This window comes from Catharus ustulatus, chromosome 3 (genome assembly GCF_009819885.2).
Source record: "Catharus ustulatus isolate bCatUst1 chromosome 3, bCatUst1.pri.v2, whole genome shotgun sequence".
NCBI classification, from domain to species: domain Eukaryota; kingdom Metazoa; phylum Chordata; class Aves; order Passeriformes; family Turdidae; genus Catharus; species Catharus ustulatus.
Window position 1 is genome coordinate 70,498,305 of NC_046223.1, and position 16,238 is coordinate 70,514,542.

The window sequence follows — 16,238 nt, forward strand, 5'->3', positions numbered from 1 at the left end:
AAAGGAGGGCCACAAGGATGGTGAGGGTCAGGAGGCCAAGCCATAAGTGGAGTGTCTGAGGTAATGTTGTTCATCCTGGAAGGGAGGAGACTGAAGAGGACACCCCATTACTGTCTGCAACCTCCTCCTGAGGGGAAAAGGAGGGGGAGGCACTAATCTTTTTTCTGTGGTGACCAGTGACAGGACCCAAGGGAACGGTCTGAAACAGTGTCAGAGGAGGGTTAGGCTGGATATCAGGAAAAGGTTCTCCCCCCAGAGAGTGCTTGAGCACTGGAACGGGCTGCCCAGGGATGTGGTCACCAAGCCTGGCAGAGTTTAACAACCATTTAGACAATTCCCTCAGGCACACACTGTGATTCTTGGATGGTGCTGTGCAGGGCCAGGAGCTGGACTGGTGGTCCTGGTGGGTCCCTTCGAACTCAGCATATTCTATGATTCCATGATTCTGTGGTTCTAAAATGGATAGAAATAGCACAAGCAATTATTCGTGTAAAATAATTTGCAAACATTAGCAAGTGGAAGAGAGATCAGGACCTCCGAAAAGGAAAGGCAAAGATGCCTCTATTAGCAATAGCATTTGACTTTGCATTAAGACAAAAATCTAACACAAGAAATGACACTTATTTCTCTCCATAAAAAAAAATTCACACTTTACTAGATGTAAGAAGTGGAGGCACTTATCATTGTACCTATGGAATATCTTAACTCTTTCCTTTACAGAGAAAGCTCTACAATTATTGATGACTTAGGTGTCCATAAAATTTTCATAAAATTCAGACTTGTTTTCTATCATGGTCCTGATTCCCCTCATATCTCTCAACAAAATTAATGTTAGTGTTAGTCTCCCAAGGAATGTCTTCTTCTTCTGTCAGAATTCTCCAGATAGACATTTATCCAACACATAGATTAAAATTAACATAATTAAAATATAAAAAGAAAACAAGAAAAAAAGAATGACCCAGACCAGTAGAAGTCTGAAAGTCTGAGGTTTTGCAAACACTTGCATTCAAATGAGGATGTCCTTGGTTTTCTCCAGTTCTGCTTTGGTGCCTACAACCTAATTACTGTACAAGCCACCATGGTAAGAGTTTCTTTTTACCGTGGTAATTTCTTACATGACATGAACAAGGTGTGATGATAAGTGGCACAAATTCTAGAAGGCTGGCAACAAGCCAAGGGTCAATATTCAGTTCAGTCCTGTTCAACATTTTCATTGATGTGGACTGGATCTGGACTATGGAATTTGGTGGACACTCTGAAAGTTTGCTGATGATAGACAACTGGAAGGAGTGGCCAACATCAGAGGGATGCTGCTATACAGATCCCAACAGGCTGGGAAAGTGGTGTGACAGGAATTTCTTGAAGTTTAACATAGAGAACTGAAAAGCCCTGAACCTGGAAAGCAAAAACCCCACGCTTCAGTATATTCTAGGGGCCACCCAATTTTCTGCAGGAAAAGAACTTCGTGTCCTGATGAACACCAAATTAAGATAACCACAAACATGCTCTTGTGGGAAAGAAGACCACAACGATGGTACCCTGGGCTGCATTAGACAAAGTTCTGCCAGCAGAATGAGAGAGCTGATCCTTCCCCTCTCCTAAGTAGTGGAGAGGCCACACCTGGGATGCTGGGTACAGCTCCTCAGTGCACCAGAGAGAATCCTTAACAAAAGATCACTTAGAAAATGAAGGGACTGGAGCATCTCTCCTAGGAGAAAAGGGTGAGAGAGGAGGGATGGTTCATCATGGAGGAGAAGGTTCAGGAGGGATCATATCACAGATATGATCACAAGATGTTGCACAGAGTACAGAGCCAGGCTCTTTTCAGAGTGCACAGTGACAAGACCAGAGGCAGTGAGCACAAACTGAAACACAGGAGGTTCACTGTGAATGTCAAAAAGAACTTTTTTACTGTGAGGATGACTGAGCCCCAGAATAGCTTGCCTCAAGAGAGGGTGCAGTCTACATTGTTGAAGATCTTAAAATCCATCTGAACATGGTCCTGCTGTCACTAAGCATCCTTGCTTGAAGAGGCAGGTTAAATCAAATGGTCCTTTCCACCACCAACAGTTTATGCCTCAATCATTTCTTATCCATTATTATTCCAGAAGTTCTCCCAGATTTTATTGCACATTCTAGAAGGAAGAAAGGAAGTCTTCTCTATTACACTTAAGTGAAATGGTTTAAAATCCTACTCCAACTGATGCAAACAAGCCAAGCCATGGCTGGAAAATACTATCACGTGTCTGTCATCATCTCAGCTTTTTGCTCAGGTAATGAATAGAAAATACAACAGAAGTTTGATTGAAAAAGGCAACTTCTCTTCCACTTTCATCACCTTCCAGACTGTTTCAGATCAAGCACCTGAGGCCCCACTGAAAAACACATTAGCAGAGAAAGGCAATCAGAGGAAGGTTTGCTGCAAACATCCTTGTTCTCAAAATCCGTTCATGTTTAACAATAGCATATGCACTATATTTTCCTGTCCTGAAGGCTGGGGGGTGGGGAGGACGGGGAAGAAAAAGAAAAAGAAAACGAGCAAAGAAATTTACTTTCCTTCATCCCTGGGGCAAAAAGCTAAATTTTGTGGTGACATCAGAGTGAATTGCAAAGATACATTGGTGAAGGAAGAAGGAAGAAGTGGGAGAAACAGCATGAGTTTTGGAGATGGGATGTTTCAAAAAGCGGAGAAAAACTGAGATGGAAGTAAAGCATGAGGAGTTGTGTTTCATGAAGGGTGTCAGCTGAGATTGGGACATTGCAGGGAATTATAGTTATCTATGCAATCCTGTTGTATAGGGTCCTATGCAGTGTCAGGGGTCCCTTCATCTCTTCCTCCCTCTTTCATTATTCCTGAAATCCCCCTAAGGTGTCCTCTCCTGAATTACAGGATCAGCATTCTCTTCCCCTCACCATCATTCCCTTTGTAGTCAGCTTCCTTCTCCACAAGTCTGCTTCCAGGAGCAAGAGCTTACTTGGCTTAGGAGTTTCTAATTTTTTACACTTGCTCCCTAAGTAATTCATTGACAACTGCTACCACAGGGTAATTAATGAGTTTGATGAACTTCAGCTGTGACCCTGCATGACTTTTCTCATGTTAATAATATATTCACCAAAAAATTGCTAAAGAGAATTACTGGTTTTAGCATGGGCTTCTTTAGGAACTTATCAACAGAAATTGAATTTCAGAGAGCTAGTATAAGCTGCTTAGCAAAAATAGAGCATATAGAAAAGTAGTGGAAGCTATGGACGTTTCTTCAGCTATATAATTAACTGCACTCTGTAAACTGCATCTATCCATGGATTTTCTGTTTTCTTATTCCAGACCTGATGTGTTGCTCACTGCATTTAAAAACATCTACAGATGTCTGTGCAGCTGGAGGAAGGCCATTCATGAATGTCACAAGCCTATAGAACTAGTTGAAAAATGGAATTATCTATCCATAGATCAAAGTTTTCTGTAACTCCCACCAACAGAGAACAGATTGACACCACTAGTTGTAAAATATATTTTAAAACAGGCTTGCAAAAACAAATACCCAGAAGTAATATTTACATTCTAATGAGGAAAAAGAAAATAATTGTTAAATGGGTCAAATTACAGAAATCAAAATCTTGACCTTGTTATTACTTTTACATATGACTTTTTTTTTAAAGCTCTGATTTGAAGCTGCCAGTGGAGGGTTTCCTAGTGAAAGCAAACAAACTGTTGCTTCTGTTTTCATTATTTCCATCTCATTTTGGTCTGTAATGTCATTTGATGCCAAGATCATTCCACAGTATAGTTTGTACAAAAAAAAACCCTCATTTCTGTTAGATAAATGTGCTGTTATATTGTCAAGCAGGAAAGAAACTATAAATTTTTTATGTGTAAATGGAAAAATGCTCATATTGGTAAGAGAAATCTAAGCCACATCCTTTTGTACTCTAAGCATCTGTCCCTTAAAAGACAAGATTTGTCAGAGAGGTGTTTTAACTCTGAGTGTGTCTGAAGTTTCAGAATAAGCTGTTCCTTTTATCCATTAGTGGCCATATATAAACAGAATGTAGGAATTTCTGGGTTTAGGTTTCTCTTTCTCAGCAACAGAGAGAAACTTTTACTGTGTACCCTCATTTAGGCAAGATGGATTATAGGAATGTCACCCTTACAAAAAACAATGAGCCCCAGCAACATCTAGTAAAATTGGACACAGCTCTGAGCATTTCTGAAACACATTCACTTTATGATCTACCACTTCCTTTTTAGATGCAAGAAAAACTTGACCATTTGGAGACAGGTAATCAAAATTTGATTTAATTTAGATTTGGATTCCATTCGAGTCCATCTGAACTTAATGTAAATGTTAAAAAGTACAGAAACAAATATGGATTGGAACTGGCAACACTCATCTGGGCAAAGCTCCCTTGAAACCAGTGTAAATGTGCCTCAATTAAGTTTCCATGTTGGAACTTGCTTAGAATTAGAGATCATAAACATCTGCTGTATATCCTGTAATTTTTGCCCATAAAATTTTCTCAAGAGACAATCTTAAATATGTAGTGCATGTCTTAATGAGAAGAGAGGAAAACTTAGTTTTGATTTGTTTTTATGATGGCAAGAATACTGATGTCATAGAGCAAAATGGAAAAATATAGCAAAGTATTGCATAATTTAACCTCTTGCTGAGATGGAGCAGAAGATGCCAGGGGCCCTTGATAGTAGTTGCCACACTGTTTTATTCTCATGACTTGTTTTCTAAGCCTGGTAGAACTCTGGAAAACAGATGGAAGGGGGCAAACCATGGAGTCCTGCAAATTTCCAGGAAACCCTGATTATGTAATTTATGCTAGTCATTTCACCAAAGGGCCAATTGCTACTGAAGACCAAAATAATACAGAAGAACCCTGAGTAGACAAACGCAGAACAGATGCTCAAAGGAAGGCAACAGCTTTTCAGACCTGGAGGTGGTTGTGGAGAAGTGAGCGTAGAAGCCACTGTGGGACTAAAGACTGCCCAGCCTCACTGGGACAAGCCTAGAATCTGTAAGAATTAGCTACAGCTGAGATTTTGGAAACTTCTGCTATTTTGGAAACTTAAACTTGAAATTTAGCAAGTGGAAAACGCTGGGATTTCCACTAGGGAAATGTCTACCCTCTGAGCCCAGTTAAGGAGAAAGAGCTCTGCCTACCCTCAGAACCTGCCTTGGTTATAGCACCATGGCTCAGCAAAATGTACTGTTGTTTGATTTGTCTTCAGAACTAATGTTTTGAAACTGCTGGCTTTGATTGATTTTCTATCAGTTCCTTGCCTGTGCTTTTTAGTGGGTGTTTCTAAAAGCAACTTCAGGGCTAGTGGAGTAATTCCTGCAGTCCCTGGGAAGTAAGAAGATTCTCCAGAGAAAGCACCGGCTTCTACTACACTCACTCTGAATCACCCTCTGGAGAAGTCTTATTTTCCCCATGGGCTATCAGGAGACATCAGGGACATTTATCTCATTAGCAGTCTACAATGGCCTTTCTGAGAGTTTCCCTTGTGTGTTTCCACAAGTCTCTCCTGCTTTTGTAAGTTAAGCAGAAGCCATGGGACAGATTCACTCCCACTCTAAGCTGACTGATGCTAGCAGGGTTTTCTTCCAGAAAGAAACTCAATCCCAACACTTCTATTTAGTCCAAATCTGTATTAAGTTCTATTTGTTTGTTTTCATTGTCATGCCTTTTAATTAGCTGTGTTCTTAGAAAACAGTGTTTTCCTACAGTATTTTCTTTTCCAAAAGAGAGAGAGAAGGCATGCCTTTTTCAGAAATATCCAAGTGACTTAGCAGTGGAAGTCTCATGGAAAATCAGGCTTCTGAAGTAGAATATAATTGCTCTACATTCAAAAGGCAGAATGATGTCAGCCACCACATCACTGAACCTATCCCTAGGCAAGTAATATATTCAAGAGCCAGTTGGGTCTGATATTTTAATTATAGATCATATCAATTTATTAAAGCTTAATGTTACTTTTCTTGAAGAGGCAGGGAGAAATGGCACCGTGATAAAACTGGAATACAGTAGTCCCATTTGCTGTGCCTACCACCTACTTTTACAACCAACCACATAATATATTTTTGGCAACCTAGATTCACCATTTGCCTTCTATTTGATGCATTTTAATATAAATGGTAAATGACTTCAGCATTTCCTGGAAATGCAGAAGCGGTGAGCATGGATGGCTCCTTGGGTGGAGCAGATGGAACAGGACCATGAATATCAGTGGGAGTGTCTGCACAGCTTTTCATACACTTTGGCTTGCACCCACAACAAGACCATATGATTGAAAAACCTCTCCATGGCTACCTGAGAGTCACATGAATCATAACAGAAATGGAAAGAAAAGCCTGTCTCTGAGGGCATGTTTGGCATTAGGGTTGGGTGACAGCCCTCTGTGATGTGGTGGCCTGGGAAGTCAGGAATTCACCCCAAAGAAAGCGGGATGCTGAATTTGGCTGTGTACCCAGAACAGAAACCCTGAAAGTGCAATTGAAAGAGCACAGAATCATTTGGATATCTTGAAAGGAAGTAATAGGAATAACTGTATTTTTTCCCTTCATGAACTCAAGTATGAATGCCTTTCGCAATTTCTATTGGGAAACAACCCTAACTTATTAAGTCTTTTATTTTGAGCATGTAGAGAAGCAGCAGAGTTTTTCAGGTCCTGCTGCCTTGCCCCCAGAAATATGCCTTTTCTTAATAGCAAGTGGACAGCCACAGCCATACAAACCTTGACTTTTATTTATGTGCTGCTTACAATGGTTTGACAGCAGCTTTGTTTCATTTATTCCTGGATTCCAAACTGAAATAATAATTTCTTCTTCTGAGGGAAGTAATTCTTATTCTGCTTGTACCACTACAAGTAGAGAAAGAAAAAGAGATTAAAAACGTGTAAGACCCAGCATTACACATAAAAATATGTTACCAAACAGCTTTGTTGTAGCAAAACTATATGATAAAAAAAGGAATCATAAACAAATAGAATCAAGAAGATGGAGACACTGAAACATAGTGGTGACTTAACATCTAAACGTGGTGCATTAGCCCAGGCTCAAAAACTCAGTCACACAGGTTGCTTATATTTTGTCACAATTTCTTAAATGTTTGGGTTCGTCTCCTGTTTGTCAGAGCTGTTATGCATTTCTACAGCCACAAACACTTAACAAGTAAGACAACAGAAAGGGCTTTAGTGGCTTGTTTAGACACATCCAACGAAGTCCTGGAGACCAGTTGGGTTCAGGTAGTTCACATCTGTGTTATAGGTAACCAACCAAACTGAAGTCCATGGTTTTGTGAAGCATGAACATTTTCTGCAACAGCTTTGCAACACCAATTGTCATGTTTGCATTATGGGTAGGTGTTGAAAGTTAATGAACCTAACAATAGACAAAATGACAGAATATTCTGAGTTTGAAAGAACATAACTAGGATCATTGGAGTCCAACTCTTAAATGAATGGCCCATAAATGGAGCAACCTGTGACCTTGGTGGTATTAGCACCATGGTCTGACCAGCTGAGCTGATCTCAGGATCAGATGAAAACAAAACAAAAATAAATACTACAAAAATTAACAATCATATCAAGTTAATAATGTGCGTAGGCATTAATTTCAGTTGCACTTGCAGAGTAATTGTCCATCTTGAGGAAAAATTAGCTTATCTTCGGTTCCATAAAGCTAAAAGTGTGTACTATTGAAAATATCTTTCCTTGAAAAAATAATTTCAATGTCTCTAGATTTCAATAGTTATGAAACTACCTTTTTCATTCTGAAAATTCTTCCCCAAAAAACTTCCAAGTTTCCACCCTGCCTGCCATATGAAAACAAGAGTTGCTGAGAGGAATTGCATATCTTCCTGTCAGTCTATCTTGCTGATAATTTTTGAAACTTTTACAAAATCCCAGGACAGTCTCCAGAGAAGGGCTCTGAAGGCCATCTGGTCCAAGCTCCCATGCTCAAGCAGAGCCACCCAGAGATGATTCCCCAGGACTCCATACAGATGTCTTTTGAATATCTCTAAGGGTGCAGACTCCATCACTTCTTTGAGAAACCTCTGCCAGTGCTCTGTCACTTTCACAGTGAAAAAGCCATTCTTCATCTTCAGAGAAACCTCCTGGATTTCAGTTTGTGCCCATTTTAACTCCATCACGCATGTAAGTGGAGAAGTCTGCAGAGCTCCTGAAGTATTGTGGAAGTTACTAGCCAGGAGATCGGACAACTCAGGTGAGTGAGGGCTGCCCCCATGTGAACATGACAGCTGTCCATATTAAATGGCCAAGCAGGATGTGCATAAGTGGCTGCCCACCCTCACTCTGGCTCCTGATATGTAGAAACACCATCACAGGAGCCATGAAAAAATGCATTGAGGCAGTGGCTTAGAGGCCCTAGGACATTAACCTGTAAGAAATATAATTTCTTCCAGTCCAATTAGAGTTGGAAAAAAATTGCTGTCTGTGTGCAGCTATGCCTGCTCCATGCAATAAATGGCTATTACAAGTAAAATCTTTGTTCTCAGTGGATTTGAAGAACCTAGTCCTATGGGACAAAAGCTACTTTCATCTATCAGTGAACCTAATGTTACCAAAATCTATAGGTATGTATTTATGAACACAAATTTTTCTAGGACAAGGTTGATTTTTTCAGTGGAAGGCAAGTTTGTAATATAAACACCTTTATTCTTCACCAGAGAGGAAGCTCTTCATTTTTTCGTGTTTCAACAACTCAAAAGGAAACAAACCCTTTTCCAAGAATTATTATAGATATTACAGGACCAGGATCCCTCAGGTAATCATACAGCAGTAGCCTTCCAGGTCCTGAGAAAGCAAGTAGGCTCTGAGTCTTGGGAATTTGTGTTGTTCTCAGTTTTGATTTGTGCAGTAGTTCACTCAGAGGCAATTTTGACAGTTGAGCTGAAGGGAACTTTATTCTTGTTAAAGTTTTATCTCAATGCAGCCTTGCTCCCTTGGAACTGGACAATGAAAACGGGCTGAGGTTGTTTATCTGAACCCTGCACATCTCATTTCAGGGCTTGTATAACTAAGAAAGTTGTGTGAGCAGAGGTCCAGTTTCACTGATTACTACTTGGTAGAAATCAGATGGAAAGACATTTGCAATAGGTAAGCTGAGAAGCAAGGATGGTCAAAGAGTACAAATTTGTCGCAAAAGTAAATAAGTATCTGTACTTGTCAGTGGTTTCCCTTGCACTTTCTGATGTTACTGAAGTTTGGACAGTAATCTGTATTCTTTTCCATTTATTATTCAGGCTTCACATTGCAGTGTTTCAACACTTTCCATATGCACAGAGAACAACACGATTACGAGATGTCAGATGCAGTTTTCACTTTCTATCATCATATCCCTCAATAGTGGTACTCAGAGTGCACAGGCAGGCTGAGGCTGCCCCTTTACTTATTTGACCAAAATAGTGCCTTGCTTTTTGCTTAGTGATTAGACCAGAAAATAAGTTTCTGAGAATCTCAAGTTTGTGCCTCTGAAAAATTTGTGCCCAATAATTACTTATTCAGGAAAGAAATTGAGAGAAAACAACTGGAAATTATTGTTGAATAATTTCACATGATCAAATGGGTGGCATAGTTACCTGTGCTGTGAAAAAATTGAAAGGTTTTGAACCTGTATGTCTCCAATTCAGAGGAAACTCCTATTGCCATTTTATTGCCTGTCTGGGACTGGTTTTCTGATTTTTAAAGGAAAAAAAAAAAAAAAAAGGGTAAAATCTCTTGAGTTTGTCACAGTGAAGAGTGGGAATTTTGGTTTTTTTTTAAATCACAGATTATCAGATTCATGGCTCATGGAGACATGAAATTACAACCTGGGGCCATTAATTGGACAAACAGAATACTGCTCTATTTCTTAATCTTTAATCATTCAGTCCAGCTTTCTGTGGAGACAACTTGGTGCTAATACACACTGATGGACTTTTCAGATGCTTCACTTGGAACGTGAAATGTGAAAAAAAAAATTAAATCACCCATGATATTATTTTCCGTGAAGGAAAGTTTACGGCTACATGCAGTGGAAGAGTCCAGAGGTATGAAAGATCCAAGAGTTCAACATAAACGTTGCTCTTCTGTGATACAATCAGAATTAAAGAATCTATTAAATAAGAAGTGTATGTATTTATTTATCCTTTGGTTCATCCTGTCTTTGGACAATGAAGTGTCCAAGACCAGGCATCTGATGATCTCCCTGGGAGCCACTGAGGAACACCAGCCAACACTGGTTAATGCTCTGCTAACAGCATCTCCACACAGATTTAGTGGAGACATCCAGTCTATCATGAATACAGCTTAGGGAAAAACAGGCCTAGAACTGTCTACTGACTCATTATTAATACATTGGAATAGTCTGGACCTGTGACCTCTCTACTGGATCTTACCCCCTCCCTCTCACAACTTTTTCCTGCCTGTGAGCTTGTCAGGAGCCTTCTGGACTTTGCACATTCACAAGCACAGCCACAGCATCTCTCTTCACACTGCTCTTGTTACCTGCGCCCCTTGCCCACAGAGAAAGCACCCTCTGACAGGACAGAGCCTCTGGGCAAAACCAGCTTTTGTGTGCCCAGCACGCAAACAGCATCTCCCAAAACAGATTAGATGTGATTTCCTCTGGTAGTGCATACTGTGTGCGTCTCAGTAACAAACCAAAAATGCAAGACACAGCAGGGAAGGGAAAGAGAAAGAAAAAAAGAAAAAAAGAAAAAAGTGGAGTACATTAGATTTTTTTTATTATTCTTGTTTAGTCCTGTTACTTACAGCCACTAAGCAAAAGACTAGCAGATTTAAGTTCCATATAAAAATGAGAAACAAGACAGGTCCAGGGAACAATACATCTAAAGGAAAGGGACATCCAGAAGCAGACCCAGGGGTTTTTTTTGTGTGAGGCCTGCAAGCAGCTAATCTCTGCTGAGTAAAGATAGCCATTCAGCTCAGAACAGTCGACTACACTGCCGGAGGAGGAAAACCCAGGAATCGTTTCATTGTCATTACTGGGGAGCCACCAGATGCTTGGGATTCCATATATTTGGGGGATAAACCTTTCAAAAGCTCCATTGACACTGGGGTATGTCAATAATTCCACGTATTAGTTGCATGCAAATACTGCACAATAAGGTATGGAAAGCAAACTGTAATTGGGAATACCAGGGCGAAGGGAGCTCTATCTTCTGACTGAGCCCATTGTTGAACTCCAGGCTGAACCTCCGACCCTTTACTTTGGAGGGACACAATAGGCTTTGATATGAGATGGTGGGAAAGGGGCTTGGAGGCTCATTTCACATTCAGCTGCAATTCATCAGCTTGGCTGGGACTTCTAGCAGCTTTAATGACCACTGCAATTGATGGTTAAATCAATTTGTGATGGTGACAGCATGGCTGGCCCCTAGACTGTAACAATTCGGGATTACAACAGGCAGAAAGGGCCCTGTTATTCAGACATGCGTGGTTTCTGCTCAGCTCAGAGTGGGAACAACAGCAGGACAAAGTCTCACAAAAACAAGACCTGGAGAATGCACACATTCACTCCAGTTGACTACACACCACCATGGCTTCTTTGTAGAGTGATGAGGCGGGTAAAAAAAAAAAAAAAAAAAGCATTGTTACAAATAAAAATATACATTAAGACACAAAAGACCCTGATATCTAACTATATCCTTAGGGAAAGTGCAACCCAGAAAAATTTCAGCTTTGTTCCTCCAGAGACAAAGTGGGTGGTCTGTCCCCCCTCCACCCTCGACCCCAAAATGTCTTGGCGCTTGCCCCCAAAGCAAAACTCAGCCGTGCCTGGATTACGATCGAGCAGGTTTGCATTTGGCAAGAGGGGCATGGGCAGGGGGATGGGTGCCAAGGGGATCTCCGACAGTGCGAAGGAAGAACTGCTCCCTCTTCTGTCACCGAAGGATAAACGCACTTGGAACATGCTGTAATTTGTTTTTCATGTTTACATGCCTTTAATTACCTCTTACGCCACGGAGGTATCACAGGGAAAGAAGAGGACCAGAGACCACTCTGGTGGCCTTGCACTTGGCAGTTTTGTTACAGGAGATTCGGTTGCTTTGGGTCTGCAAGTCCGGGGCTTGCCTGATGACAAGAGAGAAATGCACCTCCAAATCATCTTAGCTCTTCCTTCTCCCCCATTTTGCTGGTGTAACATGATATTTGCATCCAAAACATAAGGTGATGTTGAAATCAGAGAGGAAAATGTGTGATTGTGATTCTGCTTTTCAGTACAATTTTAGATAAACTAAAAATTTTCAGATGTATATATCTGTGTTGAATTGTAGCTATTGACCTAATGTGCATGTGTGGTTTAAGTCAAATGACATTTAAAATATGTCAGTTGATTCAGTGTAAAGCTAATGTTCCCTATGTCTTGTTAATTGAAATAATGTATTCAGCCCAAATAGAACAGTTATAAAATTTTATGTGCTGTTGTGTATCTAACTAAGCATAGATTCATTAAATAAATCAATATGTTATGTAGTCAGAGAATTAAAATACTTAAAAATTTATATGAGGAAGCTGCTAATGCGAGGACTGCAAATTATGCCAATCAATAACTTGCAAATTATATCGTAATTAATTACACATCTCTGCTTGTGGTTAGGAAGCTGTTTCTGTGTATACTAAAGGAACATGTTGAAAACGAGCTCTAAAAAAAAAGAAAACGTGAGACACATTCCACTGACCTATTACATAAATCCCTTCATTCACATTCTGAGTAGAAGTCTACAATTAATAAGCAGCTCTGGCATCTTCTTTGCAAAATGTCATGGTCTAAATGTTACAAAAGAAAGAGCTGTTTAGCTCCTTGAAATATGTAAATCCATTGGCTGATGTTAGTACCTGAGAATTTATATCCTGAAACAAAGTACCACATCTTGAAAATATAAACAGGTTTTTTGCTTTAAAAGATCTGTCCAAATATTGAAAAAATATTATTGCTAACAGCGGAAAGGTCTGGCACCAGGTCCAAATCCTGACAGGAAGGAGGTTGAAAAAAAAAGAAACCACTTGGTTTCTATGGTAACAATGCTAGTAGAAATAGTTGTGTGAGCATACCGAACGTGCATAAAAGCCTTCCCAAGGGAGGTCAGGCGATTTGAAGAAAGAAGGGGGGGGGGGGGGTGGGAAATGGCAGCCACTGCAGAAAGCAACAGACATTTTATGCTGAATAAGTGTTTCACATTTGTGATGTGATCAATAACAAAATGCTGTTGCTAAGAGAATATTAGAAAATGTTTAATATCTATCCATTTGTACTCTGAGCATGCATCTGTGTGTGCTTGTTACTATGTCAGACAGACGACATATGCAAATTTGCTTCTGCACACATGTACGTGGAAATCAGTGTGTGAATAAATAATACATCATCCTACACAATGGAAATATAATCTGAGACTCTAAAAGACTTAAATACATGCATTATCATATATAATGCATCACATATGGACAACTTCACTATATCAGATATATTAAATACATCTGTGCACATTTAAACTATAAAATGTAATGTCTGTCTAAAATATCTGACACAATGATTGCTCTTGAGAAAATTAGCATACAAAGCAACTCATAAGGAGCAGCAAGAAGCACCCAGCATTATTTGGGTCCAGGTATTTAATTTTGGCGATTCAATAATTTTAATAATATTTTGTTTTTTTAGTGATGACCAGGAAGAAGTGCAAACTCTGCCATTGAGCCTGCTTAGAAAACAGGTGAACACAGTACATTGTTTTGAGTTAAAAATGGTCACCAGCCTTTTATTTACATCTGCTTCAAGCTCTCCACTTATTGTTGGTTGCTATAAACTCACTCCATGGGGGATGGATGGGCGCAGAGTGAAAATTTGACAGAAGCTCCCATGCAGAAGATGAGCTGTTGTTGGAAGTGAAATCCTGCATCCATAAAGCCAGGGAAAGGGGGAGAATTCTCAGTTACACTTGAAAGCTTCATTGTTGCAACGACGAAGGAAAATATTTTTGGCAATGACTGATTTGGAAAAATGTGTGTTGTTTCCATGGATTTTTTGGCTTGACACAATGCACCAAAATTTCCAAAGCTTGCTAGGTTACTTTCTGTGGTATGTAAGAGAGGATTTTCACTCAGAAAACATGGCTACTGAAAGCAGGAAGATTTATACCATTCCTGCATGTTTAAAATTCAAGAGCATCAGCACATTTTCTGGGACCAACATTGCAGGTATGGCAGTAGCACATAAGGCTTTTTCTTTTCACTCCCTTCCCATCCCTTCCCTTGTGACTACACCTCACCCCACCAAAACCAGCCACCAAAGGCGTCCCAGCAGCAGAAAGCAGGTTCTCCTGCACCATCCACAAGGCCATCACCATCTTCTTCCCTGCGTGCAGAAACTGCTGCTCTTCTCTGGCAGGGTACAGGGTGTGGCATGGGCACACAGCCAGCAAGGGCCTTGCCCCAGGGACCTCCCCAGCACGCTTGGGAGAATGACAAAAGATTAATTTCAGACACAGGCTGCCAACATGGGCTCAGCCAGACTGATGCTGGGTAGAGGCAAGGCACTGCTCTGTCAGGGAGTGGTGTTTGTAGAAGGTGATTGTGCACTGGAGAAATGTAACACCACCAGCTTTTCAGCTCATTTGGAAAACCACTACACTGGCTGTACTGGCCCTTTTGAAAACCAGAGGCAGCACCACTATCCGTTTCAAAGTAAAAGTACATTTTAAGGAAGGTATTTTTCATCTCCTTTGAATGAGGATTTTGCTGCTCACATTAGAGATACAGAGAAATTTAATCTTACAATGATCATTCTTCACCCAGCTTGCTAAACTTCCCCTGCTAGCCAAAAGCACCTTGTTAGTCATTAATTTTCCTTAATTTAAACTCAGGTTCATATTTCCCTGAAATGTACAATGGCTCTCTGCAGTTCTCAAAGCTGATATTTGTATCTGTCCTTGGAATATCACACCACGCAAGCATCTAGCTAGCAAATTTCATTGTTATTGCCAGAGCTGAGGATGTGGGAACACCAAAAAAAACCACAAACGAACAAAAACCAAAGCCCACAAATCAAACAAACTATAAATATTAGAAAATCAAAGTATGACCCAGTAAAAATGGGGCAGAGCCTTTCAGTGGGTTCAGTGAGGACCTTACTGCTGGGTTCTCCAACGCTGGTGATCTAAAAGTATGAAGCTCTAGTAATTCTCTGAATAATCCAGAAATGTCACAAAATCAGTAGCCCAAAGGGGTTGAACTCAAGGGTGTCTGTGCTCATTTTATTCCTGTTCTCAACTACTAGTCTCCCTGTTTTGAGAACAGACAGGATTAAAATATGTCCCCTGACCTTCTCACACAACCTCCAGTTTTTTACAGAAGTCCTAGAGGGCCTGACTCCATTTGCTACAGTCTTCAGGATTTGGGTATCTTGGTATCTTAATACATGGACCACTTGCCATTTGGACAGTCAAGGTCCAACCATTCTTTTTCTTGTGCCTTGCAATGACTTAGACCTCAGCTGCTTAATCTTATCCCACACTCACAAACACATATCCTGCCCCTCCCTGCACTGCTGAGCAAATTTCTCTTTTGTCTTCTGCTGTATGAGTGCTTTCATGTGCAGAGATCCATGAATCTTTACACGAAAACTCCTGTCCTCATTCTGCATGGCAACTTGTCCTCTTGCTTGAATTTGCTATGCAATATAGCAATAACTCTGCTTTCCTACTCAGAAAGCTCTCTGAGGGACATGCCTCACATCTGGCTGAAGGTATTCAATGGTACAATTGTACCAATTTATTCTACTCATGGTATGTCCCTACCAACATCCCCACTTGTCAGTATTGTTTCATCTCTTCATGATAACCTTAGCAGGAATTCTCAGCTTAGAGGCAGCATGGAGGTAACACTAATGTGCTTTTGTACTGATGAATTGAAATTAATTATTTTAGTATAAATTATGACATGTTAGGACAAGGACTACACAGCAATCAAAGAAGTGACAGCTGTATGAAGTCCAGATATACAAGGAATTCTTAATTCAACTTCTTATCCAGGGTTTATATGGTGGAGGTTGATTTATCCATGGCATATCTAGCTTAAAGCTGGTTCAGAAATTACTACATTGTTCCAGCAAATTCTGTGATTGTGGATTAAACACACCCTAAATCAATGAATAAAGGTTTTTAATGGAGCATGTCTTTCAACATCTGCATAAATTTTAAAGGGGAAACAG

At 40.2% G+C, this 16,238-nt stretch overlaps 1 long non-coding RNA gene across 1 annotated transcript; it reads right to left on the minus strand.

Annotated features, from left to right (window-relative positions):
• Positions 1-10,851: 10,851 nt before the first annotated feature.
• On the minus strand, positions 10,852-13,001 carry LOC116994503. Its single transcript, XR_004417502.1, has 3 exons — positions 12,872-13,001; positions 11,985-12,106; positions 10,852-11,577 (listed from the first exon to the last, which is right to left on the minus strand). It is a non-coding gene; the product is annotated as an uncharacterized LOC116994503 (long non-coding RNA).
• Positions 13,002-16,238: the final 3,237 nt, after the last annotated feature.